The 24,502-nt window shown below is 39.2% G+C and overlaps 1 protein-coding gene across 7 annotated transcripts in view; it reads left to right on the top strand.

The window, feature by feature from the left end:
• The window catches only part of CNOT4 (CCR4-NOT transcription complex subunit 4), an 83,905-nt gene that overhangs the window by 13,071 nt on the left and 46,332 nt on the right, over positions 1 to 24,502 (top strand). The gene's annotated exons all lie outside the window — the stretch shown is intronic.

The following is a 24,502-nucleotide window of genomic DNA, read 5'->3' as shown; positions in this document are numbered from 1 at the left end:
AACATTGAAGCTTAGGGACGTAATACAGAAGATTGCTGAATCTCTTGCACTATCAAAGGATGTTTGTTTTCTTAAAGTTTGAGCTGGTTGCTTAAAAATTCAGTGATGAAATTCTCAGAAGTGAAAGAACTTTTCCATACACTGTCCATGGTACTGCAGGTGTTGCCCTTCCATAGTGGTAGTCAGTCTGAGAAAGTGTTGGGATAGGCTGTGTGTGTGGTTGGTATTTTGCGGGTGTTTTTCTTCCTCTCTCTGCTGTAAGGTGGTTCTTGTCATTTGTCCTTCAGGCAAGATACTTCTGTTCAAAGCCTCAGGGATAGTAACAGTGCTGTATGTGGCTAAATCCTCCTTCCTGTAGTTGTGTCCCTGCGAAAAGCAGGAGAAACAGACTTCGCTTCTGTTGGCTAAAAAGCACAATTTTCCAGTAGATAATTCAGAATAACTTCTGCAATTTGTAACTGCAAGTACGCTATAATTTGTCTTATGGCAGAACTTAGTCCCAGTTTTCTGCTTAAATTAAGACCTTTAGGTAGCATCCTAGTGATCAGCAGGATTATGAATAGAGTCCTGAATGAAAGAAAATTACGTGTTGAACATTGTTATGGTGGTTCATAGCTTCTGCAGTGTCCCCTGGGAGAATGCAAGCAATGAAGGAAATCTGGTCCTAGCACCCAAAACTTATTTTCTTCATCTTTGCGCTGTACGTATGGATAGTGTCCTTTACACTAGTTACTCTAGATTTTACAGGTATTCTTTCTCAAGCTTGGGAATTTTGTTTGGGTAACTAGAAAAGTGTTTTTAAACTAACCCTTTGTTATGTTGATATTGCTGTTAGATGAAAGCTGAAGGACACATAATATTTCAGTACCTTAGTACTTGTATTTCCTGTAAAAACAAAACACTGAACAATAATTCTCACTCTTTTGAATCTTACATACTAAGACTTGTGATGGTTTAATGGCACTTGCAAACTAAAACTAATTAGGGATTGATGAACTCGTATAGGTGTGTGTAAACTATCCAATACCTTTATAGAATGCTGTAAAGTAAGAGAGTGTGTTTGGGAGAGCTTTTTGTGTGTCCAGTAATATTCTTCAGCTCTTTGTCAGTCAAACAAGTTTAGCAGGAGTCATGTAAATAATCATAAAAGTGTACCTTAATTCTGGCCTGGAGGAATGCGAAGGTAGTTCATTCTTTAGGTTGACCTTTTTTTGGCTTCTCCCCGCAACTGGTAACATAGTGTGGTATAGGCAAACTGGGGTACTGTGGGTACTGGAGACCTGGACTCTAGCTGACAAGTATAAGTAGTTTACATGTTATGGTCACCACTAACCCTGAACTAGATCTAGGCGCCAGCTGAAAGGTCGGAGTTCTAAAATATTCGGTGACTGCTGGAGAAGTAGTGCTCTGCAGGCATTTTGCCATTCTGTTCTAAGAAGAGCAGAGATGATGAAGGATGGGCTCTTCACTTAAGTATGATTTTTTTTTTTTTTCTTGGAAATGTTGAACATAACAGTACCTTTTCTGTTATTGTGGGTTGTTGCAGTTTGCCTCCTATATAATTTATCAGTGAATTACATTTGGTACTTCGACTGTTGCTAGATATATTGAAAATAAAATTTGAATAATATTGCCTTTCTCCATCTAAAAATGCAAGTGTAATGTTTATCTTGAGTAAGATTTTTGAAGAGTAGAGGAGAAAGCTACTTATACCATATAAGCAATTCTGCATCATAGTCCTATTATAGATAACTAGTATAAGAGAACCATTCTGAAAGACAAAATGCCTTTTAAAGGTTGAAAAAAGTTGAGAAGCAGACCCTGTATGTTTTGTGGAGAGCAGTAAACTCCTAAGCTTTTTTCAGTTTAAGCTTGTGTCAGTTAATGTATTTTTTTTTTCCCCTGTGCAAAGTGCATTATGATAACAAATTCTAGCAGTACATGACTGCAGTTTCGCCTAAAACACTTGGCATTATTTACATACTTGTATGTAATGGATTTTGCCACCTATTCCCCAAATTTGTGTTGTGAGAAAAGACTAAATGTGAGATTTGTAAACACGTTTAAATAGGAAGCAAATGTGGTTGGGATGTTCAGCATCCATAATGCTGCCTGTTACGGACACCATGTGACAACTGTATAATAGGTACAGGGATTTTTTGATCCCTTTTAAACTGATGCAAGATGCTTATTTTACTGCTCAGATATAGTATGCTGAAGGCTCTATTTTTCTTCTTCTACCTTGTCTGAAAAGACTTTGGTGTAGTGGGTATCTTATGATGTGTTTTGTTCTAAGAGTATCTTGAAGACCTCTTCTACCTCTCCCACCTCCCAAGTGTAGCTGTTGGTTTCCTCTGCTATGCCATAGTTGATCTTAATCAATTTACTTTCAAAATGACCGCACTTCTCTTGCTGTTCACTGAGAATAACAAGGTAAATGACTGTTAATTTTAATTCTTATGCACACCCTAAGAACAATTTTTAAATTAATTTAACAAACTTCTCTTTAATTCTGATGAAAATTTTGGACATCAGAACTTGCGATCGAGTGCTGAATATATTAAAGAGCCTATTTATAACTTGTATCAGTCAATAATTACTGAATTATGGAAGTGTCAGATGTTGCCATCCTGTCCCCCTGTGCAAAGTGGGGGACGCAGAGGTAGTATCTTGTTGGATGCAGAGATAGTATCTTGTGTTAGACCAGTATACCAGTTCATTATATGTGTTGGTCTAATAAAAGATACAATCTCAGCCTACAAACCTTGTGGCTGCTTTGGAGTAGGATGAATGCAGGAGTGTATGCGAGGCACAAGGATGTGGCTTCTCCATCTTTCGCAGCCTCAGGACTCCGCAGAGGTGCACAGTGCTAGAAGGAAGACAAGTTTTCTTTCCCTCCGTGCTTGCTCTTATCTTGTGGCCTTCCTTGATTTGTGTCTTGCTGCTTAAGAAAAGCTGCTGTGGGCACATGCTTTGTCTTTGGTGTTGATACCTCTGCGTTCAGGTGTAACAAAGTGACTTGTGACTTCATGTTGAAAACCTTAATTCTGCATAGTGATATCTTATGCTATTTTGTATGCTGTCTATGATCTTAATCTAGAGAGAATATTCTGTGTACTCTAGCATTCTTAGTCTTACGCATAGCCATGTGTCTCAAGGAATTAAAAAAACCTGTGGCTATAAATGTCCCTTTAAAAGTGTTTAGAACAGTTCTCAGGCTTTCATTGAAACTATTTTCATATGAAAGTTGAAAAACTAAACTGGAGTTTTCATTGAAAGATGATTTTTGGGAAGTAGTACTTTACCTTGGGGTTCCTTGCAGGGGAGAAATAATGGGAATTCTGCATGTGGTCAGTTTGGAGCTCTTGCCTTGCGGAGAAGGCAGCTAACCTGGCAGCTGCTATAACCTGTAACCCTAAGGAATGGGGCAGCGGGAAGCACGTCCTTGCCGCTGACATCGCCAGGCTTTCTTCCTCCTGGGAGAGGATGTTGCTTTTCTGTTACTCTCTGACTTCGGATTTCTTCTCTGCACTACCTACTCCACCCAATGAGCATTTCCTTCCAGAGGGTCTGGGAATTGAGTTGCTGATGTTCCAGCAGCAGCAGGAATACTTCATCCCTTTCCAAAGGTTTGCTGTTTGTATGAGAGCTGGGGATTTATCGGACTGATGTTCCAGCATAAATTTGGGAATGATGATGTAGTTGAGACGTGCATACATAACCAAGTTTTAATAAACAGAATGGGAAAAAAACGGGGGGAACCCCACCCCCCAAAACCAAAGGTGCCATTTATTCACCCTGACTATTCATTGTTAGTTAACTATTGCCATGTTAATGCTTTATGGGCAATCTGAACTACCTGGTGTGCATTGTTATTAACTGAAACTCTTGATAACATCTGATTTACCTATCTGTATGCACAGTACTGATCGCAAGCCTTTTCTATTACAGTAGCTACGGAGAAAACACTAATCTGCTTTTCAAAGACGTATATCCCTTCTTAAAAAGCAGATGAAATCTGTCTGTTATTTTATTGAGTTGGAGGAGCAAAGATACTTACTGTATGTGGTATTGTGGTCTGTACAGATTATTTTACACCCTCTTCATTACTGTATGGATCTGGCCCTTATGCAGATGGATGTTAAAAGAACTTGGAATGTGTAGCCTGTTCCCTGTGAAGTGGCTACACCACTTGTCAGGAAGCAGATAACCTGGGTGCCATGTCCCTGAATAATACGATACTCCTCTCCCTCTCCAGGGAAGATGCTTCTATAATTATGTTGTTTACTAGATAAATGTTGAGAAATATCTTTTTAAAATCCACAGAGTAAGTCTTTGGTGTGGTGACTTAGCATTATTGAAAGTGGACATTTCTGTTGGAGACAGCAAAACCACTCCACTCTGATGTAGGAACACTAATAAGGGTTTTCTGTTTGCTCTTTAAAACATTTAATTACTATTCAGCACCTTGCAGATGAAGACTAAACCACACTGTAAAGTTTCTATTATAGGTTTGTAATCACATGCTAGCCCACACAAAAGTGGCAGTGCAATATGACCCATTGTTTTATTTTCTTATTTCTCCACACACATTTCAAATGGAGCTTCTGAGGTTTTAAGACTAATTTTGGAAGACTTTTTCACATCAAATTAAGCTTTGTGCTTAACTGTTCTCCTAAAGCAAATATAGCATGTCAGATACCAGCTAGTGCTGTCTGTCCTGTGGTTAATATGCACAGTAAGCATAAATGTAAAAAGCACACATTTGTATTTCATTCTGGTTCATTATTACTCGGCCTTCTGATGCCAAGACCCTAGAAATTGTGAAAGCTAAAACAATAGACTGAGTGGATTATTTTTCTTGTTGAATGCAACTGCTGCGCTGATTTATGTTTATTTGCATATTAATATTTCAAAATACCTTGATTAGTGGGGGTCTGTGGCTGTTTATAATAGCCATGTATGCTAGCCATTTTCCCTTTTAAAATTGGATTTGCAAATTATTTTTCTCTAAACTAGAAGTGTCACTTGGTTTGAATATCAGTTTTAGGATATGTGCGAATAACGCTGTAGTTATGTCCAAGACTCGAATATCATAAAGCTTACTACTAAGTGGAATGTCCTAATGAAAAGAGAATGACGTTGTCAGAAGAGTAGTCATAAATGGTTGAGCTCTGAAAATTGAAGGACAAGAGTCAATAACAACGCATCTCAAATATGTGATTGTTGCAAGAGAAAAGGGTGGTGTTCTGATGCTTGCTGGATTCTTTTCTCAGGGGTCTTGTATGCGAGTCTGGACACGCTGAACAGCTCTGTCCTGAGGAGCTGCTGTACTTGGCCTGGGCTACTAAAAGAATAAGGGAAAGTAAGCGTGCAGCCGCTTCTTGGTTCTGTCTCACCTGAATTCAGGAATTACTGTTCAGATATGTGTGATAGATTATATAGCTGCTTTTAGTGTGAGGCTTGTTTGGAATGTATTGCTCATTCAGATTGCTGTTCAGTGCTAATGACTTTCAGAATAAAGCACCTGATACTTCTTTTTTTAAGAAATCCCTGCAGCTTGTAACTTTTTCTTGATGGCCTGCTTTGATACATTTTTTGTATGGGTTCAGCTTCTCTGGAAGGAACGCTAGGAGAGCCTCCCTGAGCCTATAGAGGCCTCTCTCCCATGGCCAGTGTCTTGAAAGAGAAAGAAGTGTTGTGCTCAAAGGCTTACAATGGATTGCCATACTGATCAAGAAACTAAGATGTTCTTCCTGCATTTAATCTTCTAGACCTACTACTTTGAGACTTCTCTTGAATCTCTGTTCCTGACTTTTTATCTAGAGAGGAGCATGATGCTTCTGGCACTGTTTCGCACTGAGGACTCTGGTGATTATCACTGTGCTGGCCATGCAGAGTCTGGCACTGGAACAGATCACAATAAACAAAGCTTTTTAGTTGTCTCTGAGATTGGAGAAACTTGGAGCCAATATAAGGGTACAGTCCGAAAAATTCCTTTCCTAATTTGAGACAATAACATCTCTGGCCCCGAACAAAAAACCCTCACACCGTTACTAGTGGAAGACAGCTGTCTTTCTTCTTGTGCTTCATCCCATAGGGTGAAAAAGGGCAGTGATAATCAAGCCAAGGATTTTCAGAGGGAGCTATAGCTTTTCAGAGAAGCCATGATGGCATACTAGGTTTTTGGTTTGTGGGTGGGTAGTGGTTTCCCCCCCGCCTCTTGCTTTTTTTGATGTTTCCACAATCTTTAGTCATACTAGCTCAGATAGTGTGAAACCTTAATGCAGTAAACTACCTTTTGCAAAGGCAAGGATCTCAACTTCTAGGGAAGGCTACAAGGCAAACTCATTCAGCTTAATTTGTAGAAAGGTAAGAAATATTTTATAAGTGCATTCAGATTTTAACTGAGATCTAAACATTCAGCCTCCTGAGTCTACTTGCATCAGTCTCTAATACAATTAAGGAAAGAGTTACAGATTTTCCAGGAATGGAACATAATTGCTAATATATTCTGAAAGTTGACTCTGGATATAAGGGCTGTGGCACCTGATGTTGGTATGAGATTTCTGTTGTAGTTTCAGACATTAATTGCTTCAATAGCAGCCTAGTCATTCAGTGACCATAGAGAATATGTTGTCCTTACAAGCAAATGTTTTTCCTTGTTTGCTCTTGAAAGCTTGTGTAGCCCTATCTCAGGGAAAACCCATGGTGTTTTCTTGTGAGGTGGAGTGTTACTACAGTCATCTCAGCTTTGTTGTTAGCACCAGCCCTCTGAATTCCCCTTCTGCAAGACAGGGTCTGTAGACATAATGTACGATGTCTCCTTATGTCTAATGTAATGGTTGAGCACAATGGACCTTGTTTAGAAGTGACTGATTCTTCTGTAAAACAAACTCTGCAAACAGCTTACAGCTCAGGGTAATATGCCTGACTTGCAAGGCTTAATGTTGCTATTTCACACTGTAGGTGCATTGTGGGAAGGCCAGGAAAAGACCTCACCTTGATGCAAGGTGACATTTAGCTGCTGGGGCTAACTGCAGCCTCTTAAATGGTAAAACAAAATTCTTCGTGTACTGACTTCCCTTGTTGGAGAAATTCTGTGATACTTCTCTACAGGATTTTCTTGTAAATGAGAAGTTCTGGAACATATTGAATTAGTCCTTAAGAGTCGTGGCTCTGGGCTGTGATTGGTGTTTTTTCTTCCCAAGGAATTGATTTAGGCTTTTCTCAAAGTCCTGTGATATAACCAGATTCGTAAAGATGATCAGATGCTTGTGTGCTGGCTGTGTGAATGTCTAGAGACTTATCTCTAATTCCTGGTTGTTATTGTTGTATGTTTGATCATCACCAGAAAAACCAAAGGACTTCTTCACACTTCATTGCGATAACTGACCTCTCTGGGATGCTTGCCCTTGCTGAGGAGATATGGGCTTTCTCTGAACCTGCTCAGGCTGCATGTGGTGATTGTTTATGCCTACTGATGCTGGTTGGAGGATGTACTCTGTGGTTCTGCCATCCTTCCCATTATGGCAGAACTCCTCTAAAGTCTTCTCCATGGCTTTTTGGTCCATCATGGATTCTTCCCAATGCCTTGGATCCTAAAGATTTGGATAGTCTATTTTAATCCATGGCAGCCTGCTTCCTCTATTTTAGACCTATGAGGGCAGAATACAATGAGGACAAGCTTACTGTGGCAGTTAACCAGAGCGATCACTGGGATACAGGCTCTTGTAACTTGGCTGCAGTTTACTTTATCATAAGTATAGCATTAGTGTAAAGTCCAGCCCTAAATTATTGGCAGAAGTGGGCTCGAACTCTTAATCTGAACAAATACATGATTACAAGGCTCCCAGAAACCTTATCCAAGGCAAAGTGAAAATGCATGGATTTGAACTCCTCACTATATTGTCCAGCTGAGAGGATACAAGCAGAAAATGTTTAAGGATGATCTTTCTCCACCTAGTGGGAGTCTTGATGTGATAAGGTTTGCTACCAGGTGATAAACAGGGACCCTCCTGGAGGCTGCTCAAACTGGGCTTATGTAGTTTATCTTGTTTTTCCCTTCACATTTTCCACATAGCAGTACCTGTAGTTCTTTGCAACTCTGAGCTCTGTATATTTTGATGCTACTCTTTCCCAGAATTGACTTCAGTCAGTCTTTAGATTAAAACTGTACTGTCTCTGCTGTTGAAAGCCATTTGCTAATGAGAAGGGACAGCACCAGTGTGAAAAACATTAGAAGAGAGTCCTTCTAACCAGGCAATATGAGGCCAGGAAATCTACTGACTGTAGATGTGTTGCTTCTTTTTTCTTCAAATGGTTAAGATTTCAGTTGTGGCTGGCACTACAGATTATGTATTAAGTTGTAGTACGTTAGGAGGTCTGAGGTGCTTGGATGTGGTTATTTGAGATAGTGCTGTGTCAAGAAACAAAGTTTTGTTTATAATAACAAGTAAACAAACAAAAAATAGTATGGTTGCAAACAGCTTGTTCCAAGTGATATTAGCAGTAGGTAAGTTAGTCCCTTCTGTGAATGCTGAAGCTTTGGAGCTGGGTTATAGCTTTTTTCTTTGTAGTGTTGTTCAAGTAATACTGCAGGAACAGCTCTGTACTCCCGCTTTTAGTAGATTAAACCAATCTTGATCTAACGTCTTCCTCAAATTTTTATCGGTTGCAGGAGTCTAGAAGAGCCTACTTATGGACAGTATCTCAGTGCTATGACTAAAGTGTTTCTCCATCATAATACCTGCTATCGCTGGACACAGAAATGCTTTTTGCCATAGATTTGCTCATGATGCCTTTTAAAGGCTTGTAACTGAAAGCATCACTAGACAGCAGTGAATTCTGGGAGCTTCAGGTAGTACCTGTAGTGTGAAAATAAGTGGTGCAGCTGTGATTCTGCTCATGTAGTATATGTGTGGTTACCTGGCAGATGCAGACATTTGTAACATTAAACTAGCTTCTCATAGGTTTTGTTGATCAAAATTAGGGAATATTTCTCAGCAGTTCAACGTAATTTCCTGACGTACTTCTGCAAAGAGCTGTGAGATTTCATAGTGTGTGTACCTGTTGCCTGGCTAACTGCTGGTAACCAGCTTCAGGACTTCTAATAAAGTTACAGAGGGAGAACTTTTCTTGATTTAAGTTAAACATGGAAGTCTATACTTGCACTGTCTTTTCTGTATGGTGCATTTCTTTCACTTTCTTGTGTTTAGCAGATGCTAGTTAAGTAACTGCTTATGCTTATAATTGCTCTGTCAAGCTGTAGTTGTTGTAAAAGTGTGCTTATAAAAATGCTAAAGTCAGCTCTAGGGATAGGAAATAAAAATAAAAAGATGTGGAAGGAATCCAGTGTCTAAAACCACTCAAACTCAGTGGTATGTATTAATGGTTCTTTTCCCCTTCCTTTAATGTTTCTGGAAGTGTAGAACTTATTACTAAGTTAGACCAATACCATGTGCAAGAACTGCTGTAGTGGATCAGAATGAAATTATCTAGCCCGGTATCTTGCTGTGGTTAGTGGCTAGCAGGAGGTGCTCTAGGGAAGACTGTAAGATCAGGGTGAAAATAGTGATACTTCCTAGGATGCTTTCTGATAGCAGTCCCTAAGTCTATGGACTTCTCCAGCCCAGGAAGTGTATAGCCCCACCGCTTCCTTGGCAGTCTGTTTTCTGCTTAATAGGGTTTGAGCTACTCACTTTACACTGCATCTTCCACCCTGGTCAGCTCGTCTGATTATTTTTAAACCGCTTAAATTCTGTCATCTGCAACCTTTCTTTGATAGCAAGGAGTTTCACGGTTTAACCAGGGTGAATATATACATGTTCTCTGTTTGTCTCTTCCATTCTACTTGTGTAACCACAGTACCCTTTTTCCAGTGGGTCAGTTTTGTTCCTTATGATACATTTGGTAATTCTTGTTATTCCTTCTGCACTTGCTAGTTCTTTCTGCATGTGGGGAGAGGAAAGCAGAGTTGTTCTGAGTACAGGATGCAGGTGCACTGTGGACTTCTACAGTGATGTTGTTGGGTGCTTTTTTCCTAATAATTCCTTGTATTTAGTTTGGCTTTTGACTGACTGATTACTGAGCTGATGTTACAGGAGATACTTATGGCAGCTCAGAGAGCTTGTTCCTTAAAATTACTAGGTAGATTGGCGCATCATTGTGCTCATTTAGAAGTCGTTTTTCCTTGGTTGCATCATTTGGCATTTAGCAACAACGTATGTCATACTATTTTATCACTCTTCAATTTTATGAGATCCTTCAGATTTCTGTGCTGGTCTTAAATGGTAAGTCCTTTGGTGTAGTAACTTTTGTCCACGTCCTCCTTGCTTGCTTTTTCAGATCGCTAATAAATAGAATGACTTATGTCTGTGATATTGGAGAATTGTGTGGAGCTCCTGTGGTTGACTTCCCTTGTTCCTTCTTTTGTTTCCAAGTTTTTAAAATCAATTCTTAATCCATGAGAGGACAGACACTTCTGATGGCAGCTTAGTTTCTTTAGAGAGCTCAGCAGAACCCTGTTGAAAGCCTTTTTGAAATTTAAGGAGAAAACAAAATTGTTCTGGTCCACATGATCTGTGACTTCCCTCAAAAAATTATTTATGGGGGGTGACTTGTCTCTCCATAAACAGTTGGATGTTTTTTCTCTTTTTGTTTTGACTGCCTGGTAACTATAGCTGTAACTAGTGTGGTCATCAGACTTGATTACAGACTAAATCTTAAAAGCTGCAGGCTTTGTGGTGTTTGTTCACACCTGGAGAAGCTGATGTGTTTCTGTTTATGAATGGATGCTTCTTTGGATGGTTAATACCTGGCTGGAAGCTGAAATAATGTGCAGTACTGAAAGTACCAGTGTACCTCTGATTCTGTAAATCCAATGGCAGGAGAGGCAAAGAAATTAAATCTACTTATTTTCTCTGAAATATCTTAACACTTTTCTAAGCAAAACATTTCCTTTCAGTAAAGGACAAGTATGCAAAGTCCCTTCTAAAATGTTTTTACTATCAATTCCTGTTCTTAAAAATCTGCTACTGCAGCTAACTGTTAAAGCATCTGTGTAAACTTATTAGCAAAAGTTTTGAAGTACAGGCTCAGCAGGTAAGAACTGTGCTCCTCCCCAGCTGCCTGATCAACATGTATGACTGACCGGACTCTGTGAAAGTAAACCTGCAAGTAACTTCTAAACTAAACTTGTAGAGACAAACCCAGTCAAAATCTTAAGCAAAATGGCTTTAAAAATAAATATGGACTAGAATGTATAGCTCTTTTGCATAAAATGTTTGTGAAGAGATTTTGCCCCACTGAAATTTGGTTCAAAATTGCCTGATCAAGCATTAATTACATTTCACTTTATAAATTTGCACTCCTCATTTGTAGTAAGTGGAGCTTGTATTGAAAAAAGTTATTAGATAAAGAATGAATGTGCAGGTATTGAGGGGAAAACTTTTGCCAATTTTTCAGGCCATGTATATTAACACATTGGGGCTTTTACAATTATATTCTAATAAATGGAGGCAAGAAATCCCAGTTTTAGACTACTGCTTAATATAGTCAAGATTTTTGTAATATTTAATGACTGGGAATGGCAATTCATGTGTCAGTGTTCTGTGACTGGTTGCTAGTTGTCACTATGTTTCCCAAAGTGCGTGTTTTCCTTGAAAATTCATAACGCAACTTCATTAACTTTGGCTTGATGTTCCTAAAGAGAAAATTCTGACTTTGTTCTTCCTGTGCTGAGTCAGGAACACTTTGAACCAGGGGATCTGTTTGATTTCCCGCCCCCCAGCACCATTTCAAGAAATGGCTGGACAAAATGTAGTGGCTTATTTTCACATCAGACCTGAATTTGGAAATTCATTGTCCTGTATTGCAGTTGTCTGCATTATGTCTGCTCTGTACAAGTGAGCTCTAGACCACAGCATATTCAAAAAATGTGGTATACGTGAAGAGAAATTACTGCTGAGTTACTTGATTTAAAAAAAAAAAAAAAAAAGAAAAAAGCTATTCATCTTGATTTGACCATATGTAACCAGAGTCATCAAAAGGCAAAGTACTTGATTCAGACTTGGAAATATTTTAAATGATACAGTGCAAAAAAGCTGATAGAGTAAACCACTAACTCTGTCAGAAGCTGTTATTGCTCCAGCAGTTTTCCTTGCGCTCTCTCCTATGCAGAGGAATGGCAGCAGCTGCACTACTGCTCCTACACGGTATCTCTGGGTCCAGAAATATAAAGTGATTTAATAGTTTTAAAACTTAACTTTCACTTTCTCTGTTCCATTCCTGACCTTTTCAAGAATGGCTTGTGTGGTGATTAGCAGTTGGTTTTTGATCACGTCATCACTTCTTTCTTACTCTCTTGCTGTTGTCTTCAGTGAAAGCTAAGAGGTCTAGTTAGTAGCCACCTGCTGAGGTTCCTGCTCATAGGGCTGACCTCGGTGTGGAAACTTCTGCCTTGAGAAGAGAGGGGTAAAGTGTGGTTCCTGCTAGCTTTCCAGGGGAACAGTTTCAGCTCTGGAGGAGAGGTATCTCTGGAGTTCTCTCCATTGTTTTCTGACGCTTTTTAAAGAATGTAGATTTTCTTATATCCACATTGGGCTGCTTTTCCCTTACTGGTGTGGGTTTTTTGTTGTTTGTTGTTTTTTTTTTTTTTTTCTTTTGAGGTCCGTAGAAACTTTCAAGAGTGAGGCATGCTTCCTGCTGATACGGAATCTGTACCATTCAGACTATTCTGGTTATCACAGTTCTTATTTAAATAAGTCCTGTGAAGGCTTTGTTGCTTCATGGCATCCAGTAGGACACTTTGAATTGTCAGGAATAAAGCTACAGCCTGGAGAATCAGAAGATGATTTGAGTTCTTTGTAAAGCATCCACGTAATTCCAGAGTGAAATGAAGATCGAGAATTACTGTGGTTTATTTTTTTCATAAGTTAAGGTTAGACTTAAAGTACAAGCTACTACTAGAACTGAGGGGAGGCATTGACATAGGTGCTTCACAGTTTCTGGAAGTGACATAGTAGTAGTTTGTGTTTTACTTGTATACGAATAAGCAGGCATGTTCAGTCTAGTGCTGTATGTGGCTGTTGATTTGTTAATCAATGTGTCATACAGCATACTTCATGCCAGTCCTCTAACCTCTGGCATCAGCTGCCAGTGAGTTTCAAGATAGAGTTGTGGGCACTGAGGAGTGCATGGACTTTGACAAAGAGTTTTTATTCTTCTGAGCTCCATGCTTTGCATTATTACATGATTAGCAGAAGCTCTCAAGCTGGAATCACTGCTCATTCGGAACCTATAGATGAGCTGTGTAAGGCTTTCTCTGTGCAGATTTCTCAGTCTTAGACTTGTTTAGGTGCTCCTCTCCCCTCCAACCCAACTAAAAAGTATTTATTCTTTCATGGATTATGGAAAAACATGGGAGACTTAATACCATTGTTGCTAAGAAAAACAATAATGAGGCTGATATTATGTTCGTGTTTGCTGTTTAAAATGACTTGAAAAGCGCATAATAGGTCTGTGACTCTGTAATACTTAAAGGTCAAGTTATCCTTTTGTTCTCTTTTGAAAATGTTGAACAACTGCAGGAGTTGAAGGCTAGAATAAATACACCTTAATTGAGAAGGTGGGGAGAAAACAAATCAACATTAAGTAGTCTGTCATCCATTTTCTGAAGGTTATTTTAAACACCTACATAGAGCTTTAAGAATTATTTAAAACGTGTTCTCTCTCAGATTTTCTGGTGTCTTAGTTTATGCTTTCCTAATTTCAAGGATGCTACTGAGGGGTTGTTGCTAACACTGGCTGGATCTCCCATTCCCTAGATCTGAAGTGTATTCAACTGTGTTATTAAGCTTCAGAGTGAATAATTCTTAGTTTTATTCACATCTTGGTAACATGGAAAAAGGGCTACCTAGTACATTCAGTTATACTCTTTCTGTTCAAGAAAAGCATCTCAAGCAGCCTGTGGAATTAAGAACAATGTTCAAGGGGGCTCTCAGCTAGAGGCGAGGCAGGTGAGGTGCTCAATCCCCCCCTGCTTATGCATAAACAGAAAATTTACTACTTGCCATGTGTGTTGTGTGAAGGTTTTTTTAGTAATACTAATATGTAGCTGATATACTTTTCTGGTTTGTTATCCCTTAATATTGCTGTGACAACTCAGCAATTCTTAAGGGAGAGTTAAGGAATTTGGAAGGTTCCTGAGATACTTAGTAGGTAGAGACAAGAAGCCATGACCTGTGATCATTCAGTCTTGCATTTTATACCTAGTTTTCTGCAAGTCATTTTGGGAATTCTTGTGGGCTAAAGGAATATGTGTGTGTCTCTATAATGCATGGTGCTATAAATAAGAATGCATATCTCTTTGGCGTGATCAGCTTTTATCCCCCTTTTCTGTGCTTCTTCCCCCCTGCCCCCAACAGCTCTAACTTTTAGTATTATTCCCAAGATAATTTCAGAGGTGTGTGTTAACTACTGGATACTGTTCCCCTAAGAGCAAAAGATAGTGCTGCATTTTTAACAATTAAAGATTCTTGAATTATCGTGAAAAATCCAAAGAGAAAAATTTCATGTGCAGTGCACCTTAGCTCCAATGGCATTTTCCTTAGTTATGCTTTCTGTGGAAGATACGATTTCTGTAACTGCTTCTTCAGGGGCAAATAACAAGTAATCCTTTTGCTGTAGAGGAAGGTATTTATCTAATAGAGAATAAAAAAAAAAATCTCTGGAGATCTGTTTGCAGGAGGTTTTACTGAATATTCTTTTTCCTTCATTTGGATAATGTAAACAGGAATTAATAAGAAAACTGGTTACAGGGTTTTTGCACTGGATAGTACAACTGTTTTAATTACTGAGTACCGCTAGACAGGCAGGCTAGGACTTCTACAGATGCTGCAGTGGTCTTGTTTGTGCTGCACCATGAAAATGCAAATGAGAGGTTTTTTAATGTAAAAGCTGAGCTGTCCTTTAATGCAAGTTTTAAAAAAATTGCATATGCTTCTTAGCACAGAGCACCATCAATGCAGTATGCTAGATTGTACTTCAGTGATGGTATGACTATTGTTCTTCAGGCATCCTTTCAGATCAGACCAGTTGTAATATTAAGTGTGTGTGAACTAATGCAGCTGGAGTGGCAGGTCAAAAATAAGTCCTTCTGGTAAATTATCCAGAAGGTGATGGCTGCCGGCAGGATGTTGCAAACTGGGTTATTCAAATACAGTCTTGCAACCTCAAGTGGGCTGATTTTTTTTTTTTTTTTTTTTTTTTCTGTATGTGTGAGAATTTCTGGGTCGTCTAAAGGCTGTGGAGCTCTTCAGAGCTGAGCTTTTCTTTATAATTGGATCTGGGAATACTGGCCATTATTATTAGGTATGCAATCTAACACAAGCTAGTACAAGAAGTTTTCATTACAGAATGGCATGTTCTTACCTCTCTTCTTCAGTGAAGGAAGAAGCAGACTGATAAAAACTCCAGTAGCCGGAAGCCTGGAGCAAATGCTGGTTTTCTCATCTTTTGGATGAAGGCATCCTAGGAAAATGTGAATAGGCTGAATGGCGCTGGGGAGACTGATGAAAAGTGGGAGATGGTGAGAGGGCTGCCTAGGAGACAGGCAGAGAGCTGAGCTGTGTTATGGTAGAGCAAGGAGAACAGCCTGAACCGCTGCGCAAAGGGAACGGGTAGCACTGGTGTGGTGACTTGGACAGCATGTTGTGTTTTTTGGGTTGTGGGTTTTGGGTGGGTTTTTTAGGTTTTAAATTGGTCTGTAGATCATGTGTCTCAAAATAAGTTTGTTTGCTCAACTCCTCCATCAAAATCAGTTTGACAACTCTTATAATGTAAGTCTTCTACCTAGTGATCTTTGTCACTTAAATTAGCATTTTTTCTAGTAGTCAACATATTCAACATATAATCAATACACATTGATTGATACTAGTACTGAGTTCTAGCATTAATTATACTAGTAGAGTTCGCTAGCTGAAGAAATGAATTCTGTTTACCTGCTGTACCAACTTTTCTTAAAGGCACAGTCAGGTCATGTCACTTTAATTTACTGGTTCAATGATGTGTTCACTTTCACTGGAGGAACCAATTGTCTTAAGGTGAAAAAGCTTTTTTCTTTTTACCCTCAGGAAAGGAAAATGAGGATGTGCTATACTAGTTCTGAAATCTTGAAGGATTTGGAGATATAACCTACTGTTAACATTACTACTTTTAGATAACTTAATTGGTTTCAAGTATTGCGAATGTACTGTCTTACATTACAAGCACATCTGAGAGTTTGTATGACTTTTAAACTAGCATAGTGTATAAAAATTCCATGTAGATTTTTTTTAAAAGAAGTTAAATGCACCAGTGATATTGGATTAAGAAACAAACCCTCAAAAATCAAAGGAACATATTACATACTGAAACAGCAACAGCTTAAGTGTGGGTAATGCAGACTTTCTGCTGAGTTAGTTTAAAAAAAAAAAAAAGCTTTGTTTAGTTGTAGATCAACGTATATAGTTGTTATCAATAGAAAAAATATAGTTAGCAGTTGAACAGTTAAAATCAGTTTAAATTGAGGGGAGGGTTAACTTGCAGTTTGTCTCAAAATTGGTGATTTTAAGTCATAGCGAGTAACAGGCAGCAGAAGGATAAGAAATTCATAGATAAGTGAGATGCTTCAGTTGCACAGTCATGGTTCAGGGGGTTGCAACATGGGGTAAGCTGAAGCTTAAAGCTGTTCCAGCCAGTGTCCCAAATTTACTCAGGATAACACCAATGAAGCATCTGTGTCTAGAGCTTTTAATCTGCAGAGGTAAAAGCACTGGAAAAACTGGGTGTTGGAAACTTCTATGAAGCAGATGGAAGCACAGCTCAGTGGGGTCGAGATGCCGTCACTCACCCGGCCTCTGTGCCTTGCTGTAGGGAGTTGGAGTGGCTGAACAGTGTTAGCTCATTATGTTATCATTAAAAAACTGTCGTCGGGGGTAATCTACACTGGTGCTGAATATGCCTTATTATGTTAGTGACTACCTTTACAATTAAACATTGTCATATCACAAACAAATTACTGCATGTGTATGCATTAACAAAGCTTTTAATCTGTCACCTGTCTTTTACAAAACACTTCTTTTTTCTGAAGTACTGTTCCAACTGTCTGATAGTGCTTCTGTGCTAGAATGCGAGTCTTCTACAATGAAATCAATATGCTAGTCTTCAAACACAGAGAAAACTGGTACACTAGCATGTGGAAAGAATAGGAGTTTTCCAATGCTAGTAGTGTTTTACAGATTTACAAGGAGGACAAGTGTGTGTTTGAGTATGTATCACCTTACTAAGGACTAAATAGAACACAGCATTATGGAAAAATTGAACTATGGTATGCTGATGTGTAGGTACCCTGACTGCAGAATGAGTGTTTTGTGCTAGGGTGCTGCGTGAACAGAATAAAGACTCTCCGTTCCCCAAATAGCCTGTTTAATAGCTGCCTGTGGTTGCTGCATGATTGGCAAGCTGCTCTATCTAGATCCTCTTTCTGACAGTGACTGGTAGCAGATGCTCTGAAGAAAAAGTACAAGAAATGGAGTAGCACCCTTTTCCCCAGTAATAAGAGATTTAGGGAATTCAGGATAGTTCAGATGGAACATATTTCATGTTTAACAGGAGCTGATGGATCTGTTTTTTGACAGATTTTTTTGCATGATATGTTATGGTCTATGCAACATTCTTTGACAACAATTTGTGATATATAATTTGCTGTATACAGATCTATATAGGTATGGCTATTTTGTTTCACCTGTTGCTTGAGTAGCTCCTGCTTGTGTCTTGAGGAGTTGGAAATAACTATGCTGGAATATGTATACCAATATTAGATGGTCACTGTCTGTGACATAGGCTTTTAAAATATTTAAGCTAATAATTGTATAGCCCACTTCTAATTCATTGTCCAAATGCATTTGGCATATCATGTCTATATATAGTGGTGCTAGAGGTACAAAAATGAAATGGGGGCATGCAGAAAGAGAAAATAAGGAATACTAGCATTCAAGTTCTAACGTGAATGAATGTGGGAAATTAATTTAGACAATTACAGAGCAATATTATGCTTCTAATTTCATTGAATGAGTTGACCTACATGCTAGGATGGTGTTGTCGTCTTAGATAATTGTGTCCAGAGCTTTATGTGCTTGTGGATGAATTTGTCAGAGTCTTATTTGGCCTTTTTCCTTTCTAAATAAAATTTGACACCTTGATTCTGTTCATGATTTGTAAGAAAGTAATTTATTTGAGTGAATAATCTCTTACTTGGCATTCATGTGTCACTGATAGTATGTAGCCCTTTACGCATAAAAGCTCTGAGTGCTATAACAGTAAGCCTACAGTGACCAATTCTTGGTTTGGTTTAAATGAGAGAAAAGCATCTTTTTATGGTATTTAACTTTTTTTTGCCACATAAGTTCACACTGGATTTACAAAGAATGATTAGTTCCCCTTTCATTTAGCAGGTGGCATCTGACTATTTTTGTTATTAGGGTGCCTTGAGGGCATTAGGTTGAAACTTATCTAGTGACTTTGGCTGATTTTTGCACTATTGCTGAATATGCTGCTTGAGCAGTTGCTACCCCTAGATGCTCATTTCTACATCTTCACCGTGCTGGTGCAAGCTTCTGCATGGCTGTGCGATGAACTGGATGGAGGATTGATTTAAGTAAGATATGACCCAGCAAAAATAGTTATGTTTTGGTCTTGTTGGTTCAAGTGACAGTACAACTGCTTATGCTGGCAGAATTCAAAGTCTGAAACCATGAGAGTGAGCTCCCTAAGGACCTGCAAGGAGGCTTAAAGCAGAGGAGTCTCTAGAGACTTCAGTTTTGACCTCTTTGAGCTAAGTAACTTGGGGATAATCGTAGTCAGTGTAACATTGTTTTTAGAAATACGGAGATGGCTACCTGATTCCTGGTCATACTTTCTAAACGTTCAGGGCTTTGTCTACCTCTTACTTTTCTTACGTGTTGTTTGTACTGTGATCAAAATGTAGCTGCAGACCACAGACAGAATAATAAACTTTATTCCAGAGAGAAGACATGAGAGAAAACGGACTGTGCAGTTACTGGGCATGATTTTGCAATTAGTAGTACAGTTTGCTTTAAATGTTCAGCATGGTCAGGAAAAAGAAGTAGGAAGTGAACTTTCCCTCTGTCTCAAATGAAAATGAACTTGGATGAATTCAAGAGCCTGCTTGCTTGCCACTGAGGTGTCTTTGTTCTCAGTCAGTAACACTGCCATAAAACTTAGAAAAGCATAGCCCGTTTTCAGCACTCCTGCCATCTCCTATATCAGTGTTGCTAACCAGGCGATTGTAAAATATCACTGTATCTTGATATGAGTGAAGGGCTGATGGGAGAAAGGGATAGCTCTCCTTGTGTAGTGCTCCAAAAAATGACAGGCAAGTAGAGGGTAGCATGTCAAAGAGGTGGCCTGGGGAAGTTCCCCAAACTTCTTCTGAATTGTGTGGATGACTTACGACACAAGATTAGATGTTCTAATGACTAGACCATCCATCCATGATTTGGGACATGCATATGTGAACTTTTTCCTATATGGGTTCTCTGTGGGTCCCTGAGTGACTTAACTTGCTGGATCTCCCTCAGTTCTGCATGCTTAAAGTAAAAATGGGCTTTTCTCTGCAGCCTGCCTATGAAAGGTTTTGATGTAAACCTTCCAGTGGTCACTGCAATACAATGAAGTGATAGCCTTTCTTACATTCAGAGACCGAAGGAGATCAAGGTTGCTTTCCTTTCGGCAGAGTCACTAGCAGGAGGAGGTAGTCCAAGTGTGGGCCTCGGGCCACTGTGCCTCTGTGCCAGCCTGGAGGAGAGCACTGTGCTGACAGAACTGCTGCTGCTCCCCTGATTCAAGGAAGGGATAACCCATTATAGCTGCTGCTTGTAGTCTGCTTGCCTTTCTGCCTCCAGCTTGTATGTGGGATCACCACAGAGGTAAGTGTGGAAAGAGAACTGATCCTTCAGCAGGGTGGGAATGGGGATCTCAGGGGGCTGCCTTCCCCATGGCATTCTGCAGGCAGCATCCACAGCACATTTTTGAGACTTCTCAGGGCTGATGAGTTTCAAAAGATACAAGGCTACAAAAAAAAGGTATGAGTTTCTGTTTGTGTCAGTTTAATGAGCCCTTACTAAAGGTTCGGTGCATAGACTCTGACCTGTTTCACTTCAAGTGTCAGGTATGTTTGAACTTTAAGTGAAACATTAGCTAACATGTCTGGATTTTTTCCTTTAAGAGGCCCTAAGTCTCCAAATATTTTCTGGGATATGAGTCCTTTACTCAGGTTTTTCATGACTAGATTTTGACAACTTTTGGCTGTGACACTTTTGGAGTCTTAAAGCAAGTAGCAAGGCTGGATTCAGTGCATCGTGTGAGGGGGAGAATGTGTCTGTATCCCCTGGAGCTAGCTGCCCTCCTGGGGGAGGACTTAAACTTTAAGGGACACGTTTACTAAAATGAACTGCTAGCAAGTGGAGATGTTCTGGTGTCTGCTATGGGGAGATGAGGAGTAGTGTGTGTCAAGTCTCAAACTGGTGCACTTGAGTAAAAAGAATGGATAACAAGCTAGTTGTTTTTCCCCTGCCCCTTTTAAAATTAAATAGGGAAGATAAACTGGTGAAAGCTAAACTTGCTCGGCTCAAGTGAAAAAGGGAAAGGCAACGTCTGCATCCTAAATGGACTGAAATCACGAGCTGTATTAGAAGTGAAATTGTGTTTAGGTGAGTACCCTCAAATAGTAGGATCTCTTTTTTCCCGACTGCAAAATTTGGAGGATTTCATCAAGAGAAACAATTGTACAGTGAAGCTGATTAGACACAGCTGTCAAATCCACTAAGTAAGCACTTTTAAAAGTTAGTGAAAAACTATCTTTTTTTTTCATTTTGCATATGTGTTTGGAGAAGAAAAGAACTTACTAGTTGGTATGGTGGAAGGGATAAGACACACAACTATATATTTCTATATTTTGGTTATTACCTATTACAAATTCACTAAATCTAAAAGATGCTGCTGGACACTGTCCACTTCTGCTCCATCCCTGTGTGCATGAATGTTTTGGCAGAGTCTCCTATAAACAGGATGTGGAGCTGTCGGAGCCCTGTTTGCAGTTGTCGGCGTTTTGGAAAGTGTATGGACAAATTCTAGCTGCTTGTATCGTGCGTGTACACATGTGCAACCTTCCTCCTTTTCTCCTGAGATGCTATTAATTTAATCTCTTTGAACCTGATCCCAAAGACCAAATACTCTGGATTAAACGCAGCATGTAATACTGCCTTTTGTTTTTTGCCATCGCTGTTTTACTTTTCCTGTGATGTTAATCTTGAATTGTTTGGAATAGCCTTAGAGCTGACTAGTTACTCTGTGTTTCTTGGTAGCCCTATATGAACAATGCATTAATGATGCCTTACTATGCATGTTATTCCAGTTTTGAAAAAACAAGTGTTGTTGTTATGCAGAGTTGAGACACAGACCCTGGTATATAAACCCTCCTGAAATGGAGACACACTTCAGTGGAGAATCTCTAAATGGGATGCTTGAATGGTCTTTTTCCCAAGTAAATAAATACTGCCTCTTACTTAGTTTCGAGAAACATGACACACAGCTGCTCTTTACTCCTTGTTGTAAAATAATGGGCTATTTGCTGACTGAAGCAAGCTATTGGCATTATTGCTAGCAGCTGCTGAACTCTTAGCATTAACTTAAACAGCTCATAAATGTTAATCATGTTGCAGTTTTGTTAGAGCTTGTCTGCATATCCCAGAGGCACTAGCTAATATGTCACACTTGTTTTCACATGAACTGATGACATTTCTTAGCGGAGATTCCAAATACTAACTTCATAATTCAGTAGTTTTACTGTGGTGGCTGAAGTTTCTTCAGAACTGCACTTCTAACTACAGCTTCACTAGTACTAGTATAGCTTTATTTAGACGTGTTTCAGTAGGCTCAAAGCTGCTGAGCATGCAGTGGAATGAGTACACAGTTGAAGGGAATATGCTGTCTGCTTACTGACCTGTTGTCTGGAGATCTGTGACAAAGTCAAATCCAAATCTAAACTGAACAAAATCTGTTCAGTTTATCCCATGCTTTGGTTTAAAGTCACTTTCATATTGTAATGGTTTTGCTGCTATACAAGTGTGAAAAGTTTACAGGAAATGTAAGGGTTGCTGTAGAAATGTGTGTAAGTTATCTGCATAATAAGCAATTAAATAATGTGCTGTGGCCTTTTAACAGTCCCTCCCACTCTTCAGCCAGTGGGAATGTATTCTTAAAAACAAGACAAAGCTCCCAAACAAACTAATCCTTTCCTTCCTTCAGGTCAGATTCTGCTAGTGTTCTCTGTAGAAAACACTGGTAAGGTCCCAGAACCTGGTTTTGAGCCTGTCAAAATGATTGTAAATATAGCACTAATAAAAGCATAGATAATGAAGTAAAAGCTGCTGTGTTATTGTAGGAGTTTAACTTTTTGATTTTCATCATTGTGAAGCTCAGAAAGAGGACAGTGTTGTTGCTAGTGCATGCCATATAGAGAAATTATGCTTACAGCATCTAAAATCTGTTCTCTCATTCTTACTTTTATGTGAGCATCTAGTGGAACTTCTTCTCTCTAGGGCAGTGGTGTATGTTTACCAGAACTGCACTTTGTGCCTAGAGGCTGTACTCCCTGCCAAACTAGTCCAAATTGCAGTTAGTCTAGGCTTCTGGTATCAGTCTGTGAACACAGGTTAACCTAACTACAACACGACCGTTCCCGTACAAAGCTATATACTCTCTGCTGTGTTTTTTGGTGGTGCTTTGGTTGTGTGCGTGTATGCTGTTCCTCTTCAGGGTTCTCTCCTGGCTGCTTGCAGAGGAATTTCTGTCCCTGAAGAGATGTGCAGGACAGGGACAAGTATTGTGGAGTGATGCTAAACGGATCCTATCCGTTGGTGGGAGGTCCCAACTTGAGCTGGAACCTCCTGGGCTTTACAAGATGGACTTCATACAAGGAAGTAAGGTTTAGAGTGTGGAAGATCATAAACAGGACTGGTTTTTTGTGGTTGTTAAAGTATCAAACCAAAGATATATAAGGCTAACACTACAGCATACAGGAATCTGTGAGCAAGGATTTGATCTCAAAACATTCAGTCATTTCCAAGGACAGGAGTAAATGTCACTCTTCTTCACGTAGGTGGATGTGAGAATTTGTTTCTGGTCTTGCTCCTAAAAGCCTGGGGAAAGACTGGATAGTACACAATCTAGTAGTTTTTGGTTAGAAATGAAACGGAAAACTCTGGGGAAAGTAGAGGGGACTCCAGGTTGTGTGTGTGGTTGAATTATAATTGCATGACTGATGTTTTGGGAAAGGCATAATTGTAAAAAGAACTCTGGATTTTTTAAAAACTTCTGAGTTCACTTATTTGTAAAGAAGTGGTGTAGTTCGTTACAGATAGTATGACCATCCAACTATCATTTCTGGTCACATCTTTTTCAGTGGGTTTCTAGGGGTTTTTTTGTTTTGTGTGTTGTTTGTTTTGTTTTTTTTTCTCCTCCAAAAGGTCTACCTAAAAATTCTACTGTTGCCCTTTAATTCTGTCCCATCTACTTGCAGATAGAGACAGCTTGCTGAGATTAGATACAACTTCAAATATCCAGAGTGGTACTTAAATGAAAAAAGAAAGAAGAAAACCCCCAAGCTAAATGAATGTCTTAGTGATGACTATGTGCCTTGTTTTGAGTCTGAAAGTAACTTTCTTGTGCTGCATTCTTAAACTGACAGAATAGAAGCATACTCAAATGACTGAGTTCAAGAAATGAGTTAAGAAAGTAGTGACCTGAATTTTGGTTTTCTTCAAACTTCTGATCCAGAAATACCTTATTGTGGCTGTATTCTAAGTTAAAACTTATGGTTTTTTTGACCACATGCATATATTTGGGCTTTGGTGTGAATCGGATACTGATGAAAAGCATAAATGACCTGATGAAAGTTGTCTGACACATGTAGAAAGCTGTGTACCTGACAAATCTTGGCTAATGCTATAGTCCTAAAACTGATCTTGGAGATCATTATCTGGACCAAAAAATGAGATGGACAAAGAAACAGATCCTTCTGAGTAAGAAACTTTCCTTGTTTTTGTTTGATAATTTTGTAACCCTACTGAAAAGTCTGAATGGATGACCTAAATGTTCTTCCAAGTCTCTGATTGTTCCAAGTCTCTGAGCAAAGGAATAAATTGATCTTAAACATGAAGTCCTGCATTCAAGGATTTGACTTCAGTTTTGTAGATGATTTCAAGAAAGCAATAGTTAAAGGAACTGGCAGAACTTAGAAGCAATGTATACTGTACACTGTTAAGCATTTCTTTGCAACTGTACAGTTTGAAACCCAAATAAGCTAGTGAACTGCTGAAGAAGTGCTTGCCTGTCCAGGTAGGGAGGTACATCACCAGTGCCATCTTTCGTATTACTTGTG

This window comes from Gymnogyps californianus, chromosome 1 (genome assembly GCF_018139145.2).
Source record: "Gymnogyps californianus isolate 813 chromosome 1, ASM1813914v2, whole genome shotgun sequence".
Taxonomy (NCBI): domain Eukaryota; kingdom Metazoa; phylum Chordata; class Aves; order Accipitriformes; family Cathartidae; genus Gymnogyps; species Gymnogyps californianus.
The sequence above is the reverse complement of the archived record's forward strand: the minus strand, read 5'-3'. Positions and strand labels throughout refer to the sequence as shown.